Source organism: Barbus barbus, assembly GCF_936440315.1.
Source record: "Barbus barbus genome assembly, chromosome: 17".
Classification (NCBI taxonomy): Eukaryota; Metazoa; Chordata; class Actinopteri; order Cypriniformes; family Cyprinidae; genus Barbus; species Barbus barbus.
In genome coordinates, this window is record NC_136745.1 from 5,026,685 (window position 1) to 5,035,170 (window position 8,486).

Genomic DNA, 8,486 nt, shown 5'->3' on the forward strand with positions numbered 1-8,486 from the left:
TGAGAGTAGTTGTACCTCTGACTGGGCCAGAATGAGCCAGTCGTCGAGGTAATTGAGAATGCGGATTCCCATCTGCCTGAGAGGGGAAAGAGCCGCGTCCATGCACTTCGTAAAAGTGCGTGGGGCCAGGGACAGTCCAAAAGGAAGGACCGTGTACTGATAAGCCACTCCCTCGAAGGCGAATCTCAAGAATCGTCTGTGATGGGGGGCTATCTGGACGTGAAAGTATGCGTCTTTCAGGTCCAGGGAACAGAACCAGTCCTCTGAGTGAATTTGCGTGAGGATCTGCTTCAGTGTGATCATCCTGAACGACCTCCTCATGACGGCGCGATTCAGGCGTCTGAGATCGAGGATGGGCCGGAGGCTGCCATCCTTCTTGGGAATGAGGAAGTAACGGCCGTAAAAGCCTGATTCGCTCTGAGCTGGAGGAACCATTTCTATGGCTCCTTTTTCCAGCAGCGTCATCACTTCTGAACGTAGAACGTGAGCGTTCTCGCCGTCTACAGAAGTGGAGACCACGCTGCTGAAGCGCGGGGGTCTGCGAGCGAATTGGAGTGAGTAACCTCGTTCTATTATCCGTATAACCCATTCTGACACTCCGGGGATGGCCCTCCAGGCCTTGGCAAGGGGCTGGATAAACTCGAGCGATCGACTGCACAGAGGCAGGGCGCTCGTGAGAGGAGGAAGAGGAAACCCATAGCCTCGTTCTATTATCCTTGTATCCCACTCTGACACTCCGGGGATGGCCTGCCAGGCCTCGGCTCGTGTGGTCAGGGGTTGAATTTGTTTCGAGTGGCAGGCCGCCTAGCGGGGACCTGAAGCTCGAGATAAGAGGGAGAGGAATGTGCTCTCTTTTGAAAATGTTTGTGTTTTATTTCCTTGCTATAACAGCGATCCGTTGTGTGGGTGCTTTTTCAAAGGGCCCAGTGTTCACTACAGTATTACCACAAACTCATTGCCATCGTAGTGGATGATGGGAGGAGCCATCTTCACTAAAGAAGGCGAGCCGAGATCAAAGAGTGAAACGCGGGGCTGCGCTGGCGTAAATTCACTCAAGCTTGATCGCTCGAACCCTGGAGCTTGCATTTTCTTCCCTGAGATAACTGGGAGAGTAGAAACACTAGAGCAGGGGAGGCGTGGCCACCTTCATTGAAGAAAGGGACCGTGAGGCGGCAGGGACAGACTGACGCTTTCATAATGAAAGTAGCACTGGCAGATCAAAGAGCTGCAAGAGGCGCTAATCCTTAGTGTAAACACACTGGCAGATCAAAGACTGTATGCAGAGTGAAAAACGCGGGCGTTTACTACTTACTACTACTACTTACTATCCTTACTACCCCCCTCCCCCACACATTCATGGTAATTACTTTTGCTGGGGCTTTGCAGCAAGCTTCAGCCTATTGCGTGCATTTGAACGCAGAACTCTTCATCTGCGCTGACAGCACTCGCTGCTGCTGTTGGACACTAAACACCATCGAGTCGCTCTTGACAGTCCCACGGTCTCCTGTTGTTTCCACCAGCGTGGCAAATTTTTTCATCACTAACTGATGGATGTCTAAAATATAAAAATAAGGAGAAGCCTAAAACAGGCCTGAGGTTGATATGCAGGGCTCTAGCGTTCCCCTCGGTAGAAATCAGAATCATATAGGGGGTCTCTTCTCAACCACCACCAGTGTGTAGCATCCACCTGGATGATGCGACGGCAGCCACAGCACAACGGCGCCAGTGCACTCACCACACACCAGCTACAGGTGGAGCGGAGAGAGAGATAGAGCCAATCAAGTGGATGGGGATTATTAGATAGCGGCCAGTGGAGGCAATTTGGTCAGGACACCCCTACTTTTTACGATGAGTGTCATGAGATTTTTAATGACCACATATCATTAAATGAAAACAGAAATTAGATGAAAATTTTGCATTTAGAACGTAGAAAAAATAATATTTCCAATAAAGAATCTTAAAAAACACTACTGTGGCAATGGGTTCCAAAATCATTTTATAAGAGTGCCCTGTTCTGCAGCCCCTATCCACCGCCTACTTCAGCAGTCTGCTTCTTATTTTCCATGTTTCTCCACCACCAATATTATGTCTGCTCACCAGTTCCTTTTTATGCAGGTGTCAGCGCATTGTTTATCAGCTGGCTGTTTTTCTTGGTGGCGAGGCTGTATGAATGGAGGTGAAGGAAAATAGGGAGGAATTATTTTACATTACACCATCCGAAGTATCTACAGCTCTTTTATTTATTATTAAATTAATCTCTTGGCACTTGGTACTCTTACATGTGTTCAGTCAGTTCATCATATTTTTGACCTTTTGAAGAAACTTTAATGTTCAAAACTACCCTTTGAAAGCAACATCAGCCTAATGTCTCCATTCCCAATGTGAAACTGAATGGATCAGTTGAAATATTTCTTGTAGTGTATTTTGCGCCTCACCATCTGGCATTGCTGTCTTCGTCTAATGGATAAATCTGGGTTTGGCACATGCCAGCAGAATGCAACTGTAATGCTGCAGGAGGAGTAATTGTTTAGCATTGTTTTTCATGACTTTGGCAGGCTTCTTACTTCCAAGGAGGACTGGAAATATTATCTATAATAGTTGAACATTGTACTTTATTTGTTATTTCAAATTGTCAGTTATTCTATGTTTGACTGTCTAATTTAATATAGCAGTGATGCTAGTAATATTTGAACAAGTCTCACAGTCTCCCATACACAGGGCAATGCAGTACAGAGCCCAAATCACTTAAAAATATACCAGCATAGATATGGTTAAGCTAATGCCGAAGGACATAGGACGTCATTTGAAATTCAGTCATTTGTACATTGATGCAATTTGCATCTTAACTATCAATGTATCATTGGAGAAATTAATTAGGAAGTCATGGTCATTCAAACCATGAGGAATCAAGAATATAAAGCTGTAATTAATGACATGCTGATGGTTGAGCAAGAACTTCTGCTAATTAATCGGTTTGTGAACTAATTCATTGCACATTGCATGCAGAAAAATATATATTTATTATTTATATATTTATCCCACAAATAAAAAATTGGTTCCCCTGTTTTATTAATTTGATCCCTTGTTTTAATTAAATCACGGGCATGAATTAATGTATTCCCACTATGTGGCCACACTGTATGAATGAGTTTTATTTAAAGTAAAACACAAGGGAACAAAAGTACAATATGGCCACAATTTAATAAAATATGACCCTGGACCACAAAACCAGTCATAAGGACATTGAGATCATCTGAAAGCTTAATAAATAAGCTTTCCATTGATGTATGGTTTGTTAGGATAGGAACATATTTGGCCGAGATACAACTATTTGAAAATCTGGAATCTGAGGGTGAAAATAAAAAAAATCTAAATATTAAGAAAATCGCCTTTAAAGTTGTCCAAATGAAGTGCTTAGCAATGCAGATTACTAATGAGAAATTAAGTTGTAATATATTTATGGTAGGAAATTTATGAAATATCTTCATGAAACATCATCTTTACTTAATATCCTAATGATTTTTGGCATAAAATAAAAATCGCTAATTTTGACCCATACAATGTATTTTTAGATATTGCTACAAATATGCCCATGCTCCTTAAGACTGGTTTTATGGTACACACACACACACACATACATACATTATATATATATATATATATATATTAGGGCTGTCAATTGATTAAAATATTTAATTGCGATTAATCACGATTGTCATGAGTTAACACGTGATTAATTGCAACTTAATCACACATTTTTATTTGTTCTAAATGTACCTTAAATTAGTTTTTAATACTCTAATCAACATGGGCATGGACAAATATGGATGCTTTATGCAAATGTATGTTTATTATTATTGAACCCATAGTCAACATTGAGCATGAAGACTAGACATGTTTCAAAGGTCATAGATGTTTTTCAAAGAACTTGTTTATGTCTATTAGACACATGAAAAAAGAAATACCAGGTTCCCATTATTTCTCTTTCTTTGCACTGAGCAATTTACTTACACAAACCTGTTTACATTTTTGCAGGACTTCTCACTTCTTCTGAACATGCAAAATGCACATTTATTATTTATTATTAGATTTGTTTGCCTCTCTCTCTGTGCCCACATACTGTATTTGGTGCAGCTAATTCTCAATAAAACTGTTTTGATTTATATATTTTACTGTTTCTGTTGTCAGACAACGGAATGAATATGAAATAGTGATTGAAATGCGACCCATTAAGACTACATAACCAGCTCCCTTACAAGATGTTAATCTGCAGTCTCAGTAACTAAATAAGGTTTGGGCAAACCCTAAAGATTTGTTGCTAGGCGCTTTTTGAAGAGGGGGGAAAAAAAAGTTGCTAAAGGGGTCTGCAAAGTCGCTAAGTTGGCAACACTGTGCATCTCCATTTCTCCAACTACTGGCTTTGCCACGGGTCAAACAGAAAATGCGCGCTGCGTTAATCGGTTGTTAACATAATTAGTGCCGTTAAAATGAATTTGCGTTAACGCGCTATTTACTTTGAGAGCACTTATATATATAATGGGGAGGGGTAGGGGACATTTTTAAAGTATAAAATTACATGGTTTATAGTTCAAATACAGTTTTTCATAAAAGCAAAAGATCTTATAAAAACATCTTATTCTGATGAAATGTATGGGTCTGCAAGACTAAGGTGATTCTTAGATCCCTAAAGATTAAAGGCATTAGTAGTGCAGGGATTAGTAGAATGGGTCTGTCTGATGTTTTTGAAATATGCCATCATTTTCAAGTCTTTTTTTTCCTGTTGAGCAAAGAAGTGAAGTGAAAGAGAAGTGAAACATTTTCTTTTGTACAGAACCTAACTGCGTATTCAGTTTAAACCAGTTTAGGTTAAAATCTTGTAATCAGCTGTTCTGCACCATGACCTCCTGGTCAGCAGGGGGCAGTATTTCACAGCTAGTGTAATTCAACTGAGTATTTTGAGGAGGCGACAATAAAGAAATTAAGAAAAATTAACAAAAATTTAGCATTGTCATTGTCTTAAGCCATATTGATAAAATGAAGGAACCTTTATAGACTTTTGAGGTTCCTTCAGTTCTAGGGGGAGGGCTCTCTTTCTCTCTCTCTCTCTCTCTCTCTCTCTCACTCTCACACATGGGCGTGAGACAAAAAGTTGTGTCCCTCCAAAACAACAGAGGAACAACAATCACTAGGGACAGGAAACTGTGCCACCCTTCCAGGTCCGCTGGAGAGAGAGAGAGAGAGAGAGAGAGAAACTGAAGGGAGGGATCAGGGGCCTTTTATTGGAGCTGGGAACCAGAGAGTAGCAAATAACAGAGATCAGGTTGCACGTTTCAACAAAAGGCACAGAGCCACCTGAAGGAGAGAGAGGCAGTCCTGCACCTGAGGTAGAGTATGCGTTTAACATTATAAACTTGCAGAAAGAGCGAGAAAGAGAGAGAGACACAGGCAGTGGATGACCAAAACCAAAGTGTCAGTTTGCCTCCCCTTCTGCTCTTTAATGTATGTGTGTGTAGTTAGTCTTGGCGCTGTGTTCATGCAGGATTCACTCACATGTGTATTTGTGTGTGTTTAGGATAATGTGGCGCTCTTCCTGAAGGGTTGTTTGGAGTTAGGTTTGAAGAGCTCTCAGCTATTTGATCCTGGAGATCTACAAGACACCTCTGCACGCTCTAACAAGTAAGATCAACCACTCATTACACTGTCATTGTGTGTATACGATCATGTTCTTGTTTACTTAGAAACACTGTATTTTTGCTCTAATTTCTGACATTGCAATATGTTACTTGAACAGTTGAGTTCTATAAATATTTCCAAATAATTTGGTTGGCAGTGGAAAAACTGTTAAGTTTGCTGTATAGATTTATTTGAGTAACACCTGTCTTCCATGAGTATTTTAACCGTTGTAGTTTATATAGTGGCTTATACACTTTGATATAACTATACAAAATTAATCTATATGACGGCACCAACACTATCAGATTATAACCATATTTAAACCAAATTAAGCTGAATTGGCACTGTTGTCTTCTGTAGAGCTGCTTTACATTACATTGTTAATTATCTCCAATTTTGTCCCACTGACTCGCGCTCAATAATGACATTGCTGCCTTTTGTAGATCTGTCAATAACTTCTCATTGTCAATTAGGGCTGCACAATAATGGTTAATTTTTTATTATTTTGGTAAAAAAATAAGAGGTTGTTTGACTATATGTCAGATATCAGAGATGGTAAGTAGGGCGGGTAGGTAGCCAAGTAAGTTGCATGGAAGTAACAACAAGACCAGACAAAGGAGGAGTGCACAGTGAGGGCTTATAAAGGGTGACTTGGTTAGTTTAGGCAGGTACAGTGAATCAGAATTCTGGGGATTGTGAATGAGTGGGGGAGCTGCAGGATCTGGCGTGGCTGGTGACTCCGTGACACTTACCAGATTACTGAGTGCACTGTTGGTTCTCACATTTCTATTCATGTTTTTCTAAAAATGTATTACTGCTTTTATGTTAAAGACTCTACAGTATAATAGGATTACAGAATAAATGCTATATAAAGTATTTATCTGTTAATTAAGTTTAAGTAAGTTAAAATAAATTTTTCCATATATATATATATATATATATATATATATATATATATATATATATATATATATATATATATATATATATAGGTTTTACAATGTGTGCATAATTAAGTCGATATTCTGATTCTTTTCCAAGCACATTTTACCATTTCCAAACCACTCTCAAACTGTCCATAAAAACTGTCCATCTATTTCATGACTAAAGATGAACAGTGCACATATATAAACTTCAAAATGATTATCAGTAGAAAAGTTATTAATATTATCATGGTGTTGTTACACACTGATGTTCCCTATTAAAAGCTACTCTCGATGCTGCGTATCAAATGCTTATGGGAATGAGAATACCAACGCTGCCTCACTGGAAATGTCTGGACCCCTCAAGGTTGTGTAGTGTATGCGCACAAGCATTGAAGAGGTCTCAGTCATGACTCTAGGATGTTGACTCAAGGACACGTGAGCCTGGAGTAACATGGACATCCAAACTATAGAATCTGACAAATGTGTGCGGAGAGGACCTGCCTGCCGCATCACACACTTGCTGCAAGGGGACACCTCTTGCCAAAGCCGTTGAAGATGCAACCCCCCTGGTTGAAAGGGCCCTAATTCCTAGAGGTCGAAGCTTGACCACGAGCCTCGTAGGCTAGGGTGATAGCTTCCCTCACCCAATGTGACATAGCATGCTTAGTGGCAACGTACAGAACACAGTAAGTGAAGTCTTTCTTGCTCCGGTGTCGTGAACGGCGGAGGGGAGAAGGCTTCAAGAACGACTGGATTTATGGTCGAGAATGGAACTTTTGGAAGATAATTAGTGTAATGCTTTATTACATTTATTTTAATTATAAGCTATTATTTCAGCTTTTAGGGAATCGAATCGTAAGGATTCAATATTGACTTGATTAATTGATATTAAACAAAAACGTATAATTTATACTTTATCAACGATACCTTAGGGCTGCTCGATTATGACAAAAATCATAATCATGATTATCTTGGTCAGTATTGTAATCACGATTATTTAAAACGATTATTAGTGGGCCATATGACCAAAACTTTATATGAAAGATTTAAAGATCGTGATATATATCAAATATATATTTTCTGTAAATAAGGTTGCTATGACATCTACATTTTAGAGACCAGCGAAATGTCACAATTCTCAGTACCACAGTAGAATACCAGAGTAACTAATATTAGTTAAAAACAACAACAAAAAAGGTCCTCAAAATTGAAAATAATTAAACTGCCTGTAATAAAAAAAGCAAAGGAATTCAATGCCAGTAATAAAAAACAAAATAATAGAATAGAATAAAAAAGACACAAATGAAACAAACTGTGCTTTAATTTTTTTAATGCAATGTAGCTATTCAGTTAACAGCCTACTAGAGAAATTGAATAACCTAATGTAAAATAAAACAGCATAGTCTTCACTGTAAGAATTAAACTTCATTTGTTTCTTATTAAAGCTATAAAAGTAGTCAAGAGCAGTGAGTGATTTTGAATTTGTCTTTTGTTGTTTGATTATTAATATAAAGCACACAGTCGGCAGCAGGAATATAGCCCGATGTCAGTTTAAGAGCCGCACGGATCCAATTTACTGTTACACAAGTATTTACATTCTCAACTCTTTACGCTCTTTTATTACATAACAGACGAGGGTTTACATGAATAATCACTAAGCGCCGCATTTTGACACATTTTTGTGAGTATTTGACCGTTTAGGCGTTAAAAGATGACTTTACATGTCTGTGTTGTGTTCTGTCAGTAATGTTCCTGAGGAAGCGCATGTTCTCTGTCACGCTTTTAAAAGCAAAAATAAATCTAATCAACTTAAATAAATCAAGCACGTCCCATTTAGCAAAAGTCTCGTTACATGATTCTACTGATTTGCACGGGAAATTGGCCTTT